This window comes from Podarcis tiliguerta (genome assembly GCF_965153285.1).
Source record: "Podarcis tiliguerta genome assembly, chromosome: 16".
NCBI classification, from domain to species: Eukaryota; Metazoa; Chordata; class Lepidosauria; order Squamata; family Lacertidae; genus Podarcis; species Podarcis tiliguerta.
The window spans coordinates 18128453-18151254 of record NC_139549.1 but is presented as its reverse complement, the minus strand read 5'-3'; the positions used below and the strand labels follow the sequence as shown (position 1 = coordinate 18151254).

The 22802-nt window shown below is 45.3% G+C and overlaps 1 protein-coding gene across 5 annotated transcripts in view; it reads left to right on the top strand.

Moving 5' to 3' along the window:
• Positions 1 to 1204: 1204 nt before the first annotated feature.
• MEF2D (myocyte enhancer factor 2D) overlaps positions 1205 to 22802 on the top strand; it is a 146296-nt gene continuing 124698 nt past the window's right edge. For 2 of the 5 annotated variants that reach the window (XM_083417369.1, XM_083417371.1), the window contains exon 1: positions 8939 to 9479. The gene's annotated coding sequence lies outside the window, so the exon portion shown is untranslated. Of the gene's footprint in view, positions 1606 to 8163; positions 8255 to 8938; positions 9480 to 22802 lie in introns of those variants that run through there. The other 3 variants (XM_083417367.1, XM_083417365.1, XM_083417364.1) reach the window with 3 other exon arrangements.

The following is a 22802-nucleotide window of genomic DNA, read 5'->3' as shown; positions in this document are numbered from 1 at the left end:
CCTCTGAATATTGCTGGCTGTGATGGCTTCAGCAGGGACGAGACTGAGATAGTTAGTAGCCCACAACACCAGGAGCACATCACAATGGCAGCCCCCCCCATCTAATTCATAAAAGGAGATGACAGTGGTGCAGAACATTGATGTGTAATTATTTCCCAGCAGATCAGAATGTGCTGAGTCCAGTGCTTCCCCCCCCCTGCGGGTACTGAAGGGTACACAGTACCGGCGCTTCCCCCACCCCTACCCCAAGGTTAAAAGTGTGACACTTCCTAGTGAGTACTGGCACGTTTTTTTTTTAAAAAAGCATTGGTTTTAACAGGGATGAGAAAGGTTTTTCTCCCTCAGTCTGGTCACAGTGCCCCTTTTCACGCAGTGCTTAGTTAAACCGTGGAACTCCCTCCCACAGGAGGCAGTGACGGCCAATAACAGGGATGGCTTTGAAAGAGTACTGGACAAATCCACAATCGGAGGCAGCCGTGCTTCTGGCTCTCAGTTGCTGGGAATCGCGGGAGGGGAGAGGCCCCTTGTGCTCAGCACCTGCTTGCAGGTTTCGCCGAAGAAGCAACTGGTCAGCCACTGTGAGAACAGGATGCTGGACTCGATGGGCCCTTAACCAAAGCATCTGAAGGAGAGTATGTCAACTGCGTCGCTTATGGTGTGCAGACGGCCTCAGGATCAGGCCGTACTGGCTTGCCTCACTGCATGCATACAAGCAAGCAAGCAAGGCGGGCAGGCAACCAACTCTCTCCCTCTCCCCCGCCCCCGCCCCTTGCCATCTGCAGCTGCCTCTGGGAGCCAAAACAGCTGCCTGCCTCTTTAAATCGCTCTCTCCCACGTGCTGTCTGGTTGTGCTGGAGACGGTGACGCACTTGTGACGTCAATGGGCGCTAGGGGAGAATTTAGAGCCAGGGAAGGGAGGGGGAAGCTGGAGATAGGGAGATGTTAGCTCATTTGCATTAAAGGGCCGGCCTGGATTTGCTCCCCCGCCCTCCTGGTTCTCTGGTAGAGGGAAGGGGAGCAATAGAGAAACGACGAGGAGGTGGGAGGGGGGGCACCAAAGTGCAGAGACGCCCCCTCGGACCCCCCACTCCGGGCTCGGGCTCCCTCTGCAGTCTCCTCACAGTCGCAGGCCCTGCTGTAAACAGCGTGTCCTTCCGCGCCACCAGCCTGAAATAATCCCTCGCCTGCTGTCACTCAGTGACACGATGCCCGCGGTGGCGGCAGCGGCAGCACGAGAGGGCAGGGAGGGGACACGTGAGCGCTGCGCGTGTGCAAGCGGGGGCAGGGAGGTTGGCCGGGCGGGTTGCGCCTGCCAGGCGCAGCCACTCTGTCCCTAACCCCAACTTTCCTTACCTGCCTGAGGCAGCAGGTGAAACTTTTCCTGGCAACGGTTCTCTTCCCCTGGATGTCTCAAGAGGAGGAAGGACCTCGACTCTGTGCTAGAGCATCTGCTTGGCATGCAGAACGTCCCAGGTTCCATCCCTGGCATCTAGGAAAGTTTCCGGGCTGAAACCCGGATGAGCTGCTGCCAGCCAGTGTAGGCAGAACTGAGCTGGATGGGCTAATGCTCTGACCCAGCAGAAGTATTGATTCATAGCCATGTTGGCGAGAACCTTATTTTATTTTGCGTGGCTCAGTGGCAGAGCAGGTGATTTGTACGCAGGAGGTCCCAGGTTCAGTTCCCTGCCTGGAACCCGGGAGAGCCCCTGCCAGTCAGTGTGCACAGTCCTGAGCTAGATGGGCCTAACTTGGTAAAAGGCAGCTTTCTATGTAAATCAGTTCTTTGCACAGAACTATGTGGGTTAGGTGGGACGCGGGTGGCGCTGTGGGTTAAACCACAGAGCCTAGGACTTGCCGATCAGAAGGTCGGCGGTTCGAATCCCCGCGACAGGGTGAGCTCCCGTTGCTCGGTCCCTGCTCCTGCCAACCTAGCAGTTCGAAAGCACGTCAAAGTGCAATTAGATAAATAGGTACCGCTCGGCGGGAAGGTAAGCAGCGTTTCCGTGCGCTGTTCTGGTTCGCCAGAAGCAGCTTAGTCATGCTAGCCACATGACCCGGAAGCTGTACGCTGGCTCCCTCAGCCAATAAAGAAAGATGAGCGCCGCAACCCCAGAGTCGGTCACGACTGGATCTAATGGTCAGGGGTCCCTTTACCTATGTGGGTTAGAACCTTTACTTTGAGGGAAGGGTGTGAGCTCAATGGTCAAGCACCTGCTTTGTATGCAGAAGGTCCAAGCTCCAACACCTCCAGACATTTAGTTATGAGGCTTGTTGGTCAGATGCTACCCAAAAGTCTTGCAGCACATTTAAAATATTAATACATTATACCATATGTAGAGCTCTGGCTACAGGGCTTCCTGAAACTGTGGAGAGACACTGCTGGTCAGTGTGAACAATAATAGGAGAGCTGATATATTTCTAAGCAGCAGCAGGAGGACTAGATTAATGTTCACCCTTCTGCATTTATGCAGCGCATTTCAAGCGTGACATGCTTCATTTCTGTAATTCTTACAATAACTCAGTAGGGTAGGCCAGTCTCATTTCCCCCAAATTATAATGTATTGAAGAGAGAGAAAGCCACGTGCTTAAGCTTAGTATAGATAAGAACAGAAGGGGCCTGCTGCTGGGATCTTTATCAAGTCCAGTGTTCTGTTTTCCACCATGGCCACCAGGAAACTGACAGGTAGGAGAGGGAAGCAGTAGATTTCCATTGCTGTTGCTCTCCAGCAATTGGCATTCAGAGGTAGACTGTTTCTGAACATGGGGGCTCCATTGACTCCCAGACATTTGAGGGACTGGTTGTTGATTTCTGAGAGATTCATGGTTAGTTTCTGTTTGGCATCTGATAACTGTGTACGTGATTATTTGGGTATTTTAATGAGCTTCTGTAGGTTTTTTTTAGTGCTGCGTTTTTATTGTATCGATCAGTTTTAATTTTTGTATGCATTATGCAAGTTGTCTAGATGCTTTATTGTAATAGGCAGCCAAGAAATTTAATAGACAGAATGATGATGATGATGGTGATGATGAAGAAATTTATTGTACACATTTTGATGTCAGCTCAAGATGCACCTTTTTGCACAGGCCTTTGGGGGCTGGAGGATGAGATTAGAATATCTTTCAAATTTGGCATTTACATATTAAGTGATTTAATTGTATTGAGCTGTGTGTAAAGTGCTCTGGGTGATGGGCATAAATGCATGGTGATGGGCATAAATAAATTCTTTAAAATCAAATTTAGCTCTTATGCCTATTAGCTAATGATAGACCTGACCTTCTTAAAACGGTGGTCATCCATACACCCTGTAGTGTTGAATTCTGTATCCATTCTGTGGAGGAAGACTTTCTTCTGATTGGCCAGGTCGTCCATCTATTTCATTGGTTTGGAAAAGGGCAACCAGAATGATCAATGGAATGGAGTGACCGCCCTCGAGGGCAGGCTGCAGCATAGGTACTTTTTAGTTTAGAGCAGGGTTTCCCAAACTTGAGTCTCCAGCTGTTTTGGGACTACAATTCCCATCATCTCTGACCAATGGTCCTGCTAGCTAGAGATGATGGGTGTTGTAGTCCCAAAACAGCAGAAGGCCCAAGTTTGGGAAACCCTGGTTTAGAGAAAATGTGACATTATAGGGATGTATAAAATCATGCATGGCATACAGAAAGTGGATAGAGAAAAGCTTTTCTCCTCTCATAATAGCATTAGAACTTGGCGACATCCAGTGAAGCTGAATGTTGGAAAATTCAGGACAAATAAAAGAAAATACTTCTTCATGCAGTACATAATTAAACAATGGAACTCCCTCCCACAAGAAGTAGGGATAATAATAATAATAATAATAATAATAATAATAATAATAATTTATTTATTTATTTATACCTCACCCATCTGGTTGAGTTTCCCCAGCCACTCTGGGCAGCTCCAAATCGAGTGTTAAAAACAGTACTGCATTAAATATTAAAAACTTCCCTAAACAGGGATGGCTTTAGTAGACAAATTCATGGAAGATAAGGCTATCAGTGGCTACTACCCATTATGGCTATGCTCTGTCTCCACACTTGGAGGCAGTAATGCGTCTGAATATGAGTTTCCGGAAGCCATGGAGATAGGGGTGGAGAGAGAGAGAGAGCTCTTGTGCTTGGATCCAGCTTGTGGGTTTCTCACAGAGATGTAGTTGGCCACTGTAAGAACAGGATGCTGGACTAGATAGTCCATTGGCCTGATCCAGCGGTCTCTTCTTATGCTCATATTGCAGGAGCCAGCATTCTAACATTATAGAGTTGGGCTCCTGTGTCCCCACTGATTCCCTCTTAACTGTGGCTTGATTAGCACATTTTTATTACTAGCAGCAGCAGCAGCAGCAGTAGTCAACAATCAGTTTCATGGCGTGAAAAATTCATGCACATCAAGCTGTCATTAAAGACAGAACAGCAAGCCAGGCTTTTTTCCTTGTCAGATGACAACCCATTTTTCCCACCTGGAATCAGTGACTGACAGCCCCAAGATCAAAATTTGCCATGAGCAGTGGAGAACCCCCTGCCACAGATTGCCAAAAGGAGATGGCATGTGTGGCGCATAGCCCCTATCTTATCTTCTACACCACCTTTCCAGGGAAAGTTGTTGCTGACAAGAGCTTTTGTGCTAGAAGAGGCTTTGAGGTAGGAAATCTGGAGTGCAAGTTGACAGATGACTTGGAAAAGACATTTAAAAATTAGGCATTTCCTATAAGGGGCTTTACGTTCTTCTCTGCAGCAGACCTGCACGGCTCAACATTTTCCTGGAATCTTGTGCTCGGCACCAGAGGGCGATAGAGTGCCACAACCTCTCTGTACCTTGTTGCCCCAAACATGGTAGGCTTGTCTTTGAACACCAGAAAGGTCAGTGTGATGATAAGAAAAAAATGCTTGAGTGCATTAATTAGTAAAAATGCTTTTAAAAAATGTTTCTTCTGAAGTCTTAGAGATGAACCTCAGAAAGATTGTGGGAATAATATTTGCATTTTTAAAAAATCACCAGTAAAGTTTCTGGGGTTGTGACTTGTTCTGGGAACTGTAGGGCCTAGATAGGCAAATCAGATGAAGGCTGCCTGCATAGCTCCATTGCCTTATACTGTCACATTGGCCCATCTACCTCAGTATTGCCTACATAAAGTGTGGGGAAACTTTGGCCCTGCAGAGGCTGCTGGACTACAACTCCCATCATCCCACTGGGCGCACTTGCTGGGGCTGGTGGGAGTTGTAGTTCAGCAACATCTACAGGGCCAAAGGTTCTCCACATTGCTCTCCACTGACTGGCAGCAGCTCTACAGGATTTTAGGCAGGGGACATTCCCAGCTCTTCCTGCAGATGCCAGGGATCAGACTTGGCTTCTTCTACATACAAAACTCTTCCCCTGTAGATGACAGCTTCTTCAGTGGACAAATTGTCAACGCAGGAAGTTGTCACCCTAAAGGAGAGCTATTTAGTTACATGGGGGGTTTGTACAATGGTAATGGGTAACTTGCAAATAATATGTCCAGTTTAGAAGCTCTTTGGGGAAACTGGATGTAATTACCCATACTGGAGCTGATCTAGGAGATTGTGGAACACACACACAAAGAAATAATTAGTACAAGGAAATGAGTCTGGTGAATGTGGTTGATATTTTATTTTGGCTGTGAGTCAGTGTGTGTGTTTTTAGAATGCAGCTTCATGAGGATACTTAGGACACATCCAGATGGCGAACTCTTCCAGGAGCAAACAGATGCAGTCAGACCAGGAATAAAAATTGAAGTGTGATGGCTTTGTTTGCAAAACCAGACTCAAGCAACTGAGGCTCTGAAATGGCTTGAAGAAGGGGAAATCACTCACCATGCAAAATACATTTTAACAATTAACTCGCAGATGGATTCTTCTCTCCCCGTCCCCTACCCTCCTTGTTTCTAAGTTAAACTTCTGGAAATGTGATATTTTGTTGTAGAGGTTGCATTGTTCTCTGACACTGAAAATGGCTTAGGTGTGAATTCATGCAGTGTAACTGGTCTCTCAGCTGTGTGGAAAGCGAGTAAGGTGTGAGTGGGTGTGAGTGTGAGGTTTCTGTTTCCTGATTTGCCAATTGCAAGCGGCTGATTTTGCTCTGTGGCACCTGGAGAAATTCTCTCTAGCGGCACTGTAAATGAGAAGAAAGCCGAAATCACAAGTGCATTTAATGTTCTTTAATTACACACAGGAATCTTCACCCACTTCACCATGAATCACAAGTCCTGCGACTTTTTTCAGGCAAGATTGTGGCCACATTCGGATGGTACATTTAAAGCACTATGATACCACTTTAAACAGTCATGGTTTCTCCCAAAGCATATTGGGAACTGCAGTTTGTTAAGGGTGCTGAGAATTGTTAGGAGACAACTTTCCCCCTCATGGACCCACAATTCCCAGAATTCCCTGTGAAGAGGGATTGGGTCAGACCCTCCAAGTGTCCGTATTTTCCAGTGACAGTCCCAGATTTACAGAAGCCGTCCGAGTTTCTGGTTTGATCATGGAATGTTCTGCTTTTCCTTAGAACATCCTTATTTTCATTGGAGAAATGTTGGAGGGTATGGAGTTATTCGACTCCAGTCAAGGAGAAAAGTAACTATACAACCTTTAAAAGATATCTGAAGGCAGCCCTGTATACGGAAGTTTTTTTAATGATTAATGCTTTATTATGTCTTTATTTACGTTGGAAGTTGCGCAGAGTGACTGGGGCAACCCAGTCAGATGGGTAGAGTCTAAATAATAAAATTATCACCATCACCACCACCATCATTATCATCTAGTACGTCCCTCTTTTCTTGAAGAAGAGACAAGCCCATTTTTCAGTTTCATGCAGTTCTCAACCTGTGGGTCCCCAGATGTTGTTGGACTACAACTCGCATCATCCCCGAGCTCTGGCCTTGCTAGCTAGGGGTGATGGGAGTTGTAGTTCAACAACATCTGGGGACCCACAGGTTGAGAAAGGCTGCGTGACCAGGGTATCTCAAGCCCATCCCCTAGGCATACCTCTTCTCGGGCGAATATAATTTGGGGGTAGTTTTAGTAATATTATTTTATCTAGACTAGAGAAAAGTCTGCCGTGTTCCCTCTGAAACACTTTTGTGTACCTCCTGGGGGGTATGCGTGGCACACTTTTGGAAACAGTGCCCTAGGGGAACCCTTCAGACTCCTCATGGACGCATGAGGGAATTATATTCATTCATTCTAGTCTGTACCTCTTTAGAAGTGCTAACTGGCCTTGCAAATGCTTCCATGTAAATGTATTACAAGGTCTTCTCTCAGTGCTATTTTCTTTCCAGAAAAAGAGCTGCCAGAACTCACCAGGAACACCTCCCTCATTCTCTTAGAATTGCAATGGTGCCCCCCTGAAATGTGCTGGAACTGAGTTCCAATGAGTTTCCCTCTCCTAAGGGGAAAAAAAACCCTTTTTGAATCTGAAATTTATTTATTTATTTGATGGTGACCCTCTAGAAGAGATAACAGGCCCTCCAGCTGTTGCCTGTGGAAACGTTTCCCTGGCCCTTCAAACCTTGAGGGGACAGTGTCAGCTCTCTAAAAGAGAAGTGTTTTTGATATTCTGGCACTTTGAAGCGAACAAGGTTTTCCCATCACACTTATACAGGGAAGAGACGTTAAATATTATTATTGCTATTGCTATTATTATTACTAGTTACAGGTAGGTAGCCATGTTGGTCTGCCGTAGTACTTTTTATAGTACTTGAACTGGAACAATCCCCCCCCCCCAAAAAAAACGCCTGCTGCCACATTTTGGCTACCTTTTTAGTTGATTGAAAAGTTCTCTTTATTAAAAAAAGTGAAAAAAAGTAGCTGCAAAAGAATAGGATGTGTTTTCTATATATGTAAGCATGAAATATAAATACTGTACAATATTACAATGTATTTATGTACAAAAAGCCAATTATGGTTCAAAGAGCTTTGCATATATGTATTAGGTGACCTTGATTTCTATCACATTTTAAGCAAAATGTCAAGTTTGATGAGTGAAAATAATCCATAAGGCCGGTCGTTGTATTGGAATTGTCTTGACCAAATGCGGTTTTAAGCAATTAATCTAACCAGCCAATCAGTTAAATGTCACCACCCTCTTATTTATTCTGCTCTCTTTCTCTCTCTCCCTCATGGCTTCTTTAGGAATGAACGCACTGAATATTGATGTGTCCAGCTGTTCTTGGAGGCTGGGAGGGAAAAAAGCCTGATTAAGAAAAAAGAAACGAAAGAAAAGGTAAACAAACACACACGAGAGACAGTGTTGTGCAATGGTTAGAGCTTGGGGCTAGCAGGTATTGCATTCTCCACGCAGCTGACCTGCCTTGCAGGACTGTTGTGTGGAAAGAACCGGCCCCATCGCCCTTTTGAGAAAGCGGTAGCATTAAGACGCAAATAAACCTTTGAAAAATAGCTCGTAAAACCATTTAAAACGCTATAAATCTTTTAAAGGGCGAGACCTTTTAACCCGTCTTGCAGGGCTGGTATAAAAGACTGGGGGGGGGGGGCAAAGCCACGTCCGCTGCCCTTTTGAAGAAAAAGGTAGCATGGAAGAATGCAATACACTTTTAAAAGAAAAAGTGTGCGGAGGAGCAGAGGGAAATCCTAGTGCTGCCATTTCTGCCAAGCCGCCCGGAGGGGGCCCAAATCCAGTTGCAATTCGGAGGGAGAGGGAAAAGAGGGCAAGGCGGAGCGCGGGCCGCTTTAAGCGCTCCTTTGCCGAGCTGAACCAACTTCCCGCAGGCGGAAGGATATACAGGCAGAGGCCGCACTGCAACCTAGCTTGCATGTTTGCAAGGAGGAGGAGGTGTGTGTATGTGCGTGTGTATGTATGCATATATATAAAATTTTGGGGCCTGGTTGGCCCCGCCCTTCCTTGTGATTGGACCCCGGTCGCCATCTGCTTTGCTTCCTCATAGCCCCCCCTCCTTTTCCAATACTTGGGTTGCACACACATACACACACACAAAATCTCTCTCTCTCTGGCAACGTTGTAGCCTCTCCCCCCCCCCGGGTTGTGCAATGTAGTTGCCTTGTTATTAATTTATTATTATTATTTTTTAAAAAAGAATTGTCGCTAGGAAGGAAGGGAAGGAAGAGAAGCGCGAGAAGAGGAGAGAGAGAGAGGCAGAGCGAAGAAAGAAAGAGGAAGAGGAGGAGGAAAAATTAAAAAAAAAAATCAAACAAGGACGCAGGATTGCAAAGAATCGGCGGCGGCTCCCAGGAGGACGAACTTTAAAGCTGAGGGGGACTGAGATTGGCATCGGGGCTGTATGATGAGAATGTGCTTGTCCTCCTTTTAGGGGGAGGGAGGTTGCCTGGTTTTTCTCTCCCCCCCCTCGCACTCCCCGCCGCCTTTTTGTTGTTGTTGTTCGAGAGGCCCTTGAGCCAGCCAGCCTGTTCTTGGGAGATCAGCTGTCTTTGGAGGCGCTCCGAGGAGCCAAAGGCAGAGAGAGGAGAAGGTAAGTGAAACTTACACGCGTTGTGTCAGTTTTCTTGGGGGTGGTGTTGCTCTTGTGTCCTCCAACCCCACCCCCCGTCTCTTTCCGGGCTGCAAAGCAGGATATTTCTTAAATTGGGTGGGGGAGACCAGATCCCCCCCCCCTTCCCGGGGCCTGGGGTTGTTTGGAGAGGAAGACGGCAGGAGGCTCAACAGAAAAATAAGACATGGACTCTTCCAAGCTCATTTCCTCATGACATGTCTGTTTCCACCCCCCCTCCTCCCACCCCGCAAACAAACAAACCAGCAAAATGGTACAGTACTGTAAGTGTAAAGCGAGGAAGCAGGGAGATGTACCAAGGAGAGGCAGGGCAGAAGTGGCTGCTTTCTTAAGTGGGGGGAGATATGTGTGTGAGTGTTTTTAGGGGTCACCGGTGGGGAGGGGAAGATGAGGGAGAAAGTGGAGATGGGCAGCTTCCAGTGGAAAAAGCTAGAGAATTGATCCGTGTGTGTTTGGGTAGGAGTGGTGGGGTGTAAACAGAGAGGCAGAGAAGGGAGCAAGCACTTGAGATGGATGTGGAGAGTTGGGGTGTGAAATCTGATGTTGATGGAAAATAGGAATAAAATGAGGTGAAAGGGAGAGCTGTGGGTGAAAGTGCAGGTAATGGGGTGCATTGGAAAGTGGGGTGCATAGTGCTTGGGTGCCTCTTCAGAGGAGGGAGGGAGAGATACAGGGAACTTTAAAATAGAAGATAGATAGGGAAATTGTCCCAGTATAATGTATCTTGGGCTTATCCTGAAATGCAGGTTTCATTATGGTGTGTGTAGTCAAAGGGTTGGGGCGAAAAGTGCATTGGAAGAATAATTCTAAGTGTGAGTTGTTGTTTTTAAGAGAATGATGAGAACTGAGGGAGAAATATTGGGGTGCCTAGATTCTGATGTTATGAGACGGCATTTGTAGGGAGGAGGGGAAGAATACCCCCCCCTCCCCACTGACTTGGGAAGAGTGAATGGTTAGAAAGGAAAGAGGAAGGATAATAAGGAAATACGATGGGTACAAATTATGCAGTCTGGCTGAAGAATATAAGGGAAGAATATCATGCGAAACTGGAGGAATGGTTTCTTGAGATGTGGAAGGAACTGGTGGAAAGCAATTCTGCAGGAAGTGAAAGGGTTTGTGGGGGGGAAAGGGTTAAAGGGGAGCATCTTGGAGCAAAAAAGCCAACTATTATTTTATGTAACTGGTGCTCTTTAAAATGTGGTAGCCTCTCTAGATCTTGACGTCCTGTCAAGTCAACAGTGTTCGCATTTGACAAATGGAGGACTGAGGCCCAGAGAGACCAGCAGTGCAGGCGTATGTGCCTACCCAGAAATAAACCCCATTGAGTTCGATGGCACTTACTACTCAGAATTAAGCACATAAAGTATTTCAGCCTAAGTTTGCTTAAAAGCCACTAATGGAGATGAGAGTCCACCACCTTCCAAGGAAGGCTGTTCCTAAGTCAGTATGCTTGATGCTTAGTAAAAAAACCCCAAACCCTGTCTTGTCATTTGAATCCATTGGTTCTAGAGCAACAGCAAAGAAATCTGCTCAATCATCTGTGGGACAGCCCTTCTCAGGACCTTTTATGTTGGTCCTCAGTTGCTGTCCCAAATTGAAAACTGTGTCTCTATGTGCGGATATTCACTGGCAGCTCACTGTCCTTATCAACATAAGCACAAAACAACAGAGCAGCCACGCAGGATTTGTGGGTTGTCCTGTGTGTTGTGTGTAGGACTGTGAGGAATTGCTTTATGCCCCTACGAGGTGTCCTTTGCAAGCCTATCACCCTTCAGAAGTTTTGGGCTACAACTCTCAGTTGTGCTGCCTGGGCTGATGGGAGTTGTAGTCTAAAACATCTGGAAGGGGGCAGGTTTGTGAAGGCTGACTTGGAGGCTTAAGATTCACAGAGGCACTTTATTTTAAAGCATCACAAAGTCTCTAGGATGATTGCTGTTGCTGGTTCAAGAGTATGAGCCAAGAAGTCTCGGGTTCAGATACTACCTCTGCCATGACCTCCTCAGATACCCTTTGCCAAGTCCTCAGCACACACACCTTGCCCCCATATGTCTTGATCAAAGCAAATAATTATTGCTGCTAGCCATGGTGAGCCAAATAGAGCCTCCAAAATTGGAGACAGGGTACCTGTGACCGCTAGATTCTGAAGAAAGGGCTTTTGCCTCTGTGCTCTATATATGGCCTTCCTGGGAGTATTTGTTGGACCCACCTTGACTTGACCCAGCAAGGCAATTCTTGAGTTCATAATACTGGCCTTCTTGCCAGCCTCGTTGCAAGAATTACCATCACAGGGCATGTGAAGAGTTTTGAGTGCTTAAGAGAGAGAGATTTATGGCAGTAATATTAGATTTGCTACGCTACCCCAAACCTCCAAACAGACATTTATATGACAAACTATTTATGACCTCATTGGCCTCAGAAGTAATTCGGAGCTCGAATTAGGCCAAGTGCCATCTTCCAGTGGGACTGATTCTCTTGGAACACAGCTGTGCAAGCCTTTGTATTACACGGAATTCTCTGCTGGAAAAGAATGAAGAGCTGTGTGTAACCTGAAGCCTTCCAGATTCTCACACCAGTGTGTGTTGTTTTTAAAATATTTCCCAATACTCTTTTATATGTGTGTCAATGTTAATAGCAGTTTTGTTTGGATATGCTATGTGGATGGGGCCTGGTAGTTATATTTAGCAAACTGTCCCTTCCCCAAATCCAGAATTGTGAATAGGCAAGGATTTTGGGAGTTGTAGTCCAGCAACATCAGGTTCCCCCATCGCTGACCTACTTTGCTCTGTTCTGATGGGTGATGATTCTGCTGCTGCTGTCATTTAGTGCAACCATTGCAAGCTGATGTCCTCCTCGCAGATGTTTTGGACTACAACTTCCATCAGCTGGCTGGGGCTGATGGGAGATGTAGTCCAAAACATCTGAGTGGAGGACACCAGCTTGCAAAGGCCGCACTGGTGAAATATTAGTGTGCGTATGTGTGTAAGCGATACTTACACTGCTGCCTGTGTTTGGAGAGGGCAGTGTGTCTGGCTTTTACAGCTGGAGGAGTGAAGCACATTGGACTACCAAAGGCAGATGCTCTTGATAAGCAGAAATTGTGGGCTTTGTTGACTTCCTACTTTGTGGAGGCTGCCAGCTCTGGTTGTTTGGATCTGGTTAAAATCCTAGAAAAAGCTGGTTGTTTGGACTTCTTCGGCCATTTCCCAGACAGGCTCCATGGGGGAAGAAGAGAAGAGATGATGGTGGCTCTCAGAGGATTGTCGGAAGAGGGCGGCGGGGCATCTGCAGCAGCTGTGCTAAGTGTCAAATTGTTCTTGACATGTTTTTGGGTGTTTGCGTCTCTCTGGGCACCCTTTTGGGAAGGGAAGGCTGTTACTTCTGGGCTGATCGACTGGGTACTAGTACCTTTTCAGACAGCAGGGAAGACGGGTATTTTGAATTTTGCCAGGAGTGAAAGCAGAATCCTTGTGATGTGCCGGGTGATGGTGGGGACTGGATTTTTTTATTAAAAGGATGAGCAATTGTCTAGATGGCTTGCCAGCCAAGGAGTGGAAACAAGTCACTTCTCCCAACCTGGCTTATAGCCAATCCATATTCATCTGCACACCAAACATCCTCCGTTTTCCTTGTGGCAGTGGTATCTTCCCCACCCCCTCTTTCTGTTTGCCATCTTAGTTGTGCTCTTGCACAAACATCACACACACTTCAGCACTACCTTTGATGTACTTTGTTGTTCTTGTTTTCATAGCTGTTTCCCTTGTGGTACAAGTGTGTTTGTCACTCGGTTGGACCCTTTCCCCCTTATATTACTTGTCTGCTTGTGACTGACTCTTGTGTGCGTTTACGCACATTTTTCTCACCTGGCCGAAGTCAGCCTCTGACATCCAGTGTTTGCATGGTGCTTATTCTTTCTTTCTCTCTCTCTCTCTCTCTGTCTTTGCGACAGAGGCCCATCTCTGTCTGCCCCTGCCTTCCAAAATGAGTCTACAGCAAGGGCCTTTTTGGTGATGGTGCCCTGTTTATGAAACACCCTTCCTCACATCCACCACCCACACTTTGGAACTCCCTGCCTTTTGACATCAGGCAAGCACCTTCACTCTACTCTTTTCAGGGCCTGCTAAAAACAATGTTGTTTAGACAAGCCTTCCCAGATATAAAGAATGTGGATGTGTGCTTTAATCTGTTTTTAGCTGTTTAATTATTTTTGAATGTTTTAAATAGCTGTTTTTACTAATAATTTCATTGTTTTATTCTTTTGTAAACTGCTTTGAGGTGTCTTGATTTTTTGTTTTTTGTTTCAAGCAGTATATAGATCTTATGATGTGAATAAAATAAATAGACAGATGCCAGTTCAGGGCCTGTGTCTTCAGTGCTTGATCTGTTTGTTTGACGTTTGAATGGCTAATTGGTTTTTTTTTTTTTAAATTCCTTGCATATCCCCATTTCAAGACTTTGAGGTGTATGATTTGCATGTATGATTTATCGCCAACCCTGTTGCAGAAGATTATAAATGGGCAGAACAGGATCCGTATCTATCTGTGTCTTATAAACCATTGTTGGTGCTGCCTGTTTGAACAGTTGAGGGGATGGCAGAATGGAGAGCCTGGGGTTTGAAGCCGTCAGCCTGTTTCCCCAGGATGTTAACTGGCTCACCTGCCCTTTAATCTAGGCCTGGCTGAGTTCAGCTCCAGATGGATAATCTGTGGTAATGAAGCTGGCTGCTTTTCACCGGTTTGTGCGCACTCTTATTGCCTCCTGTTGTTTTTGCTGGTTTCTATGGTTATTGTTATGATTTGTCACTTTTATGAATGTTGTTGTTGAGCCGTTTTGCAGGCTGGGATGTGGCCCAGTGGCATAAACCAGCAGTGCACACGTTCACCCCACCCTCACTCAAGTTAATATAGGCTCACTTCTGTAAGCAGAGGTGCACGGTCTTGGTTGCTGTTAAGAGTCCCTCTCTCCATATCCAAACTATGTGCAGGTGTGAGAAAGGGGAGCTCCACAACCCTCAGCCCAGTATCACACTCCATTACTGCTTTGATGTGCCCTCCGCAGGGATGTTGGCCTCTGTTATTATGTAAAATTCATATGCCAAGTTTGCATGGTTAGATATAAAAATATCCTATTGGGATACTTGTATCATCACCATCATCATTATGAAAGGTAAAGGTAAAGGGACCCCTGACCATTAGGTCCAGTCGTGACTGACTCTGGGGTTGCGGCACTCATCTCACTTTATTGGCTGAGGGAGCCGGGGTATAGCTTCCGGGTCATGTAGCCAGCATGACAAAGCCGCTTCTGGAGAACCAGAGCAGCGCACGGAAACGCCGTTTACCTTCCCGCCGGAGTGGTACCTATTTATCTACTTGCACTTTGACATGCTTTCAAACTGCTAGGTTGGCAGGAGCAGGGACTGAGCAACGGGAGCTCACCCCGTCACGGGGATTCGAACCGCCGACCTTCTGATCGGCAAGTCCTAGGTTCTGTGGTATAACCCACAGCGCCATCTGCGTCCCTATCAAGATGGCAACATGGTTCTTCCTCTCCTCATTTTATCCTCACAACAACCTTGTGAGGTAGGTCAGGGTGAGAAGTAGTGACTGAGCTCAATGTCACCCTGTGAGCTTCATGGCTGAGTGGGGATTTGAACCCTGGTTCCCTAGGTCCTTGTCTAGCATTTGAACCACTATACCACACTTTCTCTCAGATTTCAGGTTTCTTAATGGCCTAGAAACATCTTAAGCCAGCCTTCCCCAAATGTGGTGCCAGCTGGGGCTGATGGGAATTGTAGTTCAAAATGATTGTTGGCTGGGGCTGAGGCTTGAGGGGAACTGTAGTCCAAAACATCTGGAGGTCAGGGCACCAGGTTGGGAAAGGCTGTATTAAGGTGGCTTGTTTTTAGATGTCTTGACGGGCAGTGTTGCTTGTACAAGGTTTGTTGGGTTCCTCTTAGGACTAGTCCATCTGGCCTCTGTTCCTGATAGAGATGGACTTTACTAAGAGAGCACACTTTTATTTATATACTACGATAATCTATATCCTGTCTTTCACAACATGCTGTTGGGGCAGGTTACATTGCATCACAAATACTACTCAGCAATGCAAGCACTTTACACCTATGAAAATATTGTTGTTCAGTTCCTTTATTTGGTGGCACAATAAATAAATCCTTCCTGCCGGTCAGAGAGTCCTCTGGGTATGGGGTGCCACTCCCAAGAAGGCTCTGTTCTGTTTTTTTCTGGACAATCAGATCTTTGCTAATGCTTCAGCTACCAATAGAGCCTCGCTAGCTGGTTTCCACTTAGAGGCAGGACAGTGTTTGGAGAGGGTCCCAAGTCGTTCAGGGCTTCATATGCCAGAATCAACACCTTGAATTGCTCATCTGTGTGGGCTGCCAAACTCATAGCCATTTTCAAGGGTCACCCACAAAACACCCAGATTTGGTTTTAACACGTCACCTTAGGGAAAACGGGGTTCCTGGGTGTTTTGAGTCTTTTGTTTGGCTGCCCAATGTGTCTCTAGCAGGTGACTCTGTTTTTATGCCTTCATTCTCAAGTTTTATTTTCTCTCGCTCTCCCTCCCTCTCTCTCTTTTCTTCCTTCCTTCCACCAGCTGGTTCAACTGCCTGCCTGTGGCCATGTCTCTAACACTGTGCGGTGGGGCTTATTGCTCTTTCCCCTTCCTGTTTCCTTCCTCCCCCCACTTTATCATCAGCATCAAAGAACCTGTTGTAAAAAAAAATATTAAGATGATAGTTGACGGTCTTTGGGTTCTGAACCACTGTCTGGAGCTGATAATGATAACTGACCTGAGACTGAATCCAGACAAGACAGAAGAGGGTCTTGGTTCCATAGGAACGGTCAATCTAGTACAGTCATACCTCGGGTTGAATACGCTTCGAGTTGAGTACGTTTGAGTTGCGCTCCGAGCCTGTTACTTCCAGGTTTCGCCACTTGCACATGCAGGTGCTCAAAATGATATCACACGCATGCGCAGAAGCGGCGAAAAGTGGCGCATGCAGACGTGCCGTCGCTAGTTACGTTTACCTCTAGATGCGAACGGGGCTCCAGAACGGATCCCGTTCGTATCTAGAGGTACCACTGTAATAGGAGTTGGGTCCACGGGCACATTTGCAAATGGGAGAAATTGTGGTGGGCATCTCTCTCTCTCTCTCTCTCTCTCTCTCTCTCTCTCTCTGACACACACACAAACACGGGTTGCCTGCTCAGACCCTGAGATTTCAGGGTCCAAACCTGAGATCTAGGGGTGATGTTATTAAGCGTGACACATTAAGTATTAACCACAGTCACTGAGGGCTTGTCATTAGAATAAAAAAGTATTACAAGTGAGCAAATATGTTGCTGGTTGGAATTTAAGATCCTTCTCACCTACTTAGGGAGCCTAGGTAGGGAATATTTAATCTAAAAGGAGAGAGTGAAGGAGGACAGAGGACTTCAGAGAGGCTATGCAGTAATTTGTAGCTGGCTCCTGCCAGGCTAAAGCTTGTAAGCTGCATACACAGTCTTCTTAATTGGCACCACCACCATCATAAGTAATCATCATAATAAAATTTAAGGCACTCTTCCCCACCTGGAGATTCAAGCTCTCCTCCTGCCACCTGGAGGGGGCTTGGAAAACCTGGAGAATTCAGACAAGCCTTATACACATATACACACGCTGCAATCAGACAGACATCTCAACCTCTTACATTGGCTACAACAGGATGCTTCTTTCAAGCCTAATCGCAGTGTATCTGATACACTTGGTATCTGAAGAAGTGTGCATGCACATGAAAGCTCATACCAATAACAAACTTAGTTGGTCTCTAAGGTGCTAGTGGAAGGATTTTATTTTTTTTATTCTGTGAGGTAGGTTATGTTGGGGGAGAGTGGCTCACTTCCGACATGGGGTCGTGCTATGGTTAAGGAAACTTAACTCTGATTTTTGACTTCTGGAATCGCAAACCTTGGTTATAATTCTGTTTCCATCACTCGGGACTGGTGCACCAGGGAGGCATGAGTGAAATTAAGAAGCATGGGTGTTAGAGGATACTGGCTGGCCGCTGTTTGAAAATTTAAACCATAGATTTAGCAGTATAAACGATTGGTTTGCGCAAACCATTATTTGTTCCTCCTTCCCCTCTACCATGCCAGCTCGTTGCACCCCAGAGGTTTTGGGCGACAACTCCCGCTGGTTTGTGTTTTGAAATGATTTCATATTTGATTGTTACTGTAATGATGTGTCGATGTGGCCTTTTTTGTTCTGTTTTGTGTGAGCTGCTTTGAGCGCATTTATATGGAAAAGCAGCATCCAGCTTTTGAAAAAGAATGGTGGTAACTTCCATCAGCTCTGTGCTCGTGAGGCGTGATGGGAGTTGTATTCCAAAACATCTAGAGCAGTGTTTTTCAACCACTGTTCCGCGGCACACTAGTGTGCCGTGAGATGTTGCCTGGTGTGCCGTGGGAAAAATTGAAAAATTCGAAAGATTTTTTTTAAAAAAATTCAAATTTTCGCCCAGTAGGCGGGCGCCGGACTGTGTCCTGGGTATGGGGTGGGGTTTTTGACCCCACCCTCGGCCAGCAGGGGCGCCGATTGACGCTCCTCAGGGGGACACCCTCCACTTTTCTGATGTCCGGGCTGTGATTGGTCCAGACTCTAGCCTGGACCTATCACAGTAGGACATCATCTTCCGACTTCCTTCCCACCCGAGCACAGTGTGCGCAGCAGCGGAGAGAAGAAGACGTCGCAACTCGAGTCACCAGGAGGACCGGAGAAGTTGTCATTTTATTTCTCTTCAGTCTCCACTGAATGCCTTGACTGGGTTAGGGACCCTTATAGCTCAGCATCAGTTGGTGGAAAGGGCATGACTTTACAGGAGCAGGAGGAACTAACTGAACTGAGACAAAATCGTGGTTTCAAGCTAAGATTTGCTGATCTACCTTTGGACAGTTTTTGGTTGGATACTGCCAAGGAGTTCCCCCTTCTGGCAAACAAAGCTATTTTGACATTGCTCCCATTTTCCACAACATATCCGTGTGAGATGAGCTTTTCAAGCATGATTGCTATAAAAACTAAATACAGAGAGAGACTGAGAGCTGTTGACGAAGAGATACGTGTGTGTCTTTCTTCGATTCCAGCCAGAATATCAGCTTTGTGTTCAGCCAAACAGGCCCAGGTTGCGCACTGAATAAAATATTTTATAATTTTTCATATTTCTGTTTACTTACTATTTCATAATAAAGTAATTATAACATACTTTCTTTGTGTTTATTTGATTCCTATTCAAGAGAAATTACTTTATATATAGTCAATATAGGCACAGAGTTAAATTTTTTAACATTTTCTAATGGTGGTGTGCCTCGTGATTTTTTTCATGAAACAAGTGTGCCTTTGCCCAAAAAAGGATGGAAAACACTGGTCTAGAGGGCACCAGGTTGGCAAAGGGCTGTTCTGTTCAGCTATTGGCCAATGACACTGTTGAGAAATCTGTGGTGGAGGAGAAAATCTGCAAGTAATCTGGGGAAAATTGGCCACGGCAATAGCAAATTTGGGATGTGTTTTGATAAAACATCGGGAGGATTTGAAAACCACCATAGTGTTCCCTTTTTGTCTTCTTTTGCAATATTTTTTTAAAAAAAATACTGGGATTACTAATTTTTGTGTGTTGTCAACAGTTTAAGTATGCGTGAGGATCTGTTTTGATTTACATTGCGAAATAGGATTCAAAGGTTTTTAAAAAGATTGCAAAACCACAGTGAGGAAGCCCATCGGCTGGAATATCAAGCAGTTCATACCAATTTTTTGGAGGGGGAAGGGAAGTTAATTTGCCCTCCTCCTCCTTGACAGTGAGTTGAAGAGTGGGACAAATTGAGTGAAGGCTTGGGCCTACCACTATTCAGGGTTGCTGGGTCTTGGGGACACCCCAAACCCTCTTACAGAGTAGGACTTCCACCTGCTCAAAATATTTTGCAATGGTTGTGACGTGGATTTTAGATACCTCATCCCTGATCAATGCCTGTCCTTATCTTCTCTCTCTCTATATATACTGCTTTTCAACACTGTTCCCACAGCCAATTAAAACCAATATCAGCAATTAAAATGTATTTAAAATATTAATATAAAAAGACTGTGGAATACATAAAATCAAGTTTGTTTTTTTCTGATTAAGTGGGTCTTGGAATCTAAATAAATGAAACAACCTATTGATTCAATTATCAATAAGTGAATGAAATACTTGGTTAGTGTGTATTGCTAGATTTTCCCTTCTTTGTAACAGAAGAACACCCCTGCTGGATCAGGCCTCCGAGTCCAGTATCCTGTTTCTATGCCCAAATCTCCAGGAAGTCAGCAGACGGGTGCCACAGGTGTCCTGTTAAAGTTCTCATTATTTTAATCTGTATTCTATCTTTCTACACGAGTGTGTCCATGGTTGCTCACAAGACGAGGAACTCAAGAACAAGAACAGCAATGCATATCAAAGCGTCATCACAACAGTCTATTGTTTAACCAATCAATTTCAAAACAGAATACAGCAATCCAAATAAAAGCACACCTCGTTTCAGTCATAATTGCAGCTTTGTAACATTTTAAATTCATTACAAATAGACAATGTCAATCATTAAAGCACCACATCAGTTCCTGTTCTTTATCTGTTGTTAAAATGTGTAAGCCCTCTAGAGTCAAGTATGATAAAATGGTTCCAAGTTTGATATTAATAAGACAGCCTTTGCTAACCTGGTTCCCTCCAGATGTTTTGGACTCCAATACCCATCAGCCCCAGCCAGCACAAGTTGTAGTCCAAAACATCTAAAGGAAACAATCTTAACCTGGAAGTTGAGAATGGCTACAATAAAATTATGCCTATCATGGAGAAAGTGGAGAGAGAAAGTGGAGAGACAGTGGAGACTCACCAAGGAAATTGAATGTTGGGAGATTCAGGACAGATAAAAGTTCTTCATGCAGTGCATAGTTAAACCATGGAACTCTCTCCCACAGGAGGCCGTGATGACCACCAACTTGAATGGCTTTAAAGGAGAACTGAAGAAATTCATGACAGAGTAGGCTATCAGTGGCTGCTAGCCGCAATGACTATGCTTTGCCTCCACAGTTAGAGGCATCAATGCTTCTGAATGCCAGATGCTGGGGATCACAGGTGGGGAGAGCACTGTTGCTAACATGTCCCGCTTGCAAAATGCCCGCAGGTATCTGGTTGGCCACTGATAGCATGCCAGTCTAGAAGATGCACCACAGACCTGATCAAGCAGTCTCTTCATCAAGGTTCTGCTTAGCTAGCATGGTCAGTAGCCATCGGCAGGCCTATATAATATTGTGCAGGCAACTCCCCATTTATGCAGGGTTACATTCCAAGGCACCATGCATTGCATGTATTTTGGAACACCATTGAAAAAGCCTGCAAACACCCTCCAAATCTCCTTGCTCAAACTCCAACTCTCCACAGGCCTCAAAGGTCGGTGCAAAGGCTCCTGGGATTGCATTTGCAAAGGCTTGTGTGGGATTGCTAGACACTGTTTATGTGGTATTTTTGCCGTTTTTACACTCTTTTAGGGTCATTTTCGCCCCTTTTCGTGCTACTTCCAGGTTCATAGCGATGCGTGTGTGCACGTGTCTTGAGCGTGTGTAAATGGGGAGTTGCCTGTACTATCCTTGTGGATTTGAAGCCCCAATGGAGATTGGCTGAGCTGTTGTGGTGGCACAGAATGTTTGGGTCTTGTTTTGGAAACTGTGAGGGAAGGGACAGTTGTCAGCTTGACTGGGATTGAAATGGCAGGTGAGGGTATGAGGAGGATTGGTAAGTAGGGTAGGTAGATGACAGGGGGCCTAAAGGAAGAATACAGAACATATTTCAAAAAGTAAAACCAGGACACCCCAAAATTAGTTGAGGTTTTTGTTACTCATTTTTTCGATTGACTGGCCTAAGATCCAGGACAAAGCTCTGCCTTTTGGAAATCCCTGCCCCCTGGACGTCAATTCCACCTTTGAAATCCCGTTAATGTCTGGGGAAATCTGGACATATGGCAGCCCTATTTGTGGCTCCCAACTATGGAACTCTCTACCACCAGAGGCAAGTCTGCCGCCTTCACTGAGGTGTTTCTGTCATCTATTTAAAAAAAAAAAAACTTACTCTGTTTGGCTGTTGGGGACTGATGAGATGGTCTCCTTTCTGTTCACTATGAATGATGTATTTGGAGCTGATTTTTGAGTGTGATGATTGTATGGTTTTATTGTTGATTTTTTTACTATACATTTTACTATATTTCCTATGCACCATCTTGGGATGATCAGATGAAGGGTGGTCTAAAAAAATTAACAAGTAATAATAAAGTAATAATATTTAATTGAAAGGACAGATACTGTCTTTGCTTTTCAACCAGTTCAAAGCAATGAGGTCCAGCAAGACTTAATTTTTCTCTTGGCTGAGACATCTCTAGGATGTAGGGCCTTAACTAAACATGTTGACAAGTTGAACTGCTCCAATTAATGGTTAGTCATTTACTCAGCACTTGTAGCGTTTGGTTTACAAGCCTGATGCCATTCGTCTTTCCAGCCCTTGCAAGGTAGGCCATAATAATGTTCCCATTTTGTGGATGAGATACTGAAACAAACTAGTCAGGGGGAGTGTGAGCTGGAATCTGAACCCTGATGCAGATCCACTCAAGGTGTATTTGGTGGGGTTTACTCCCAAGTAAGAGTAAAAGGGATTGCAGTAATAATAATGTCTTTTCAAGTTCAACTCCTTCTCTCTGAAGTGTTTATGTTGAGGATGCTGCTGAAGAAGCTATAAAAGGAGGACCAGTCAGACCTTTTATTATTGGCATAGATGATATAATTATTTTGGGATGAGGTTAATAGAAGGGGTTTGGGGTCAAAGCAAATGTCTTAATGCTTAAGCCATTGTTGTAAGAACACCAGTGGTTATGAGTGACCTTTCAGGCAGTCAATAGCAACTGCTTGGCTTTTTAAAAGAAATTGATTATAAATTGCCTCCTAAATGATTGATTTTAGCTCTTTCTATAAGCTGTAAAATACTCTCCAAGCAAAGAAAATAAATTTGTACCGTACAAAATCTTGAGGTGAGAGTTTTTTAAAGGGAGGACTTTGAATCCCAATCAAATCATATTCTTATTTTTATTATTAGACAGCCTTTGCTAACCTGGTACCCTTCCAGATGTTATAGGACTCCAACTCCCATCAGTTCGCAGCCAGCACAGCCATTTTGGACTCCCAACTGTGGCTGATGGGAGTTGTAGTCCAAATCATCTGCAG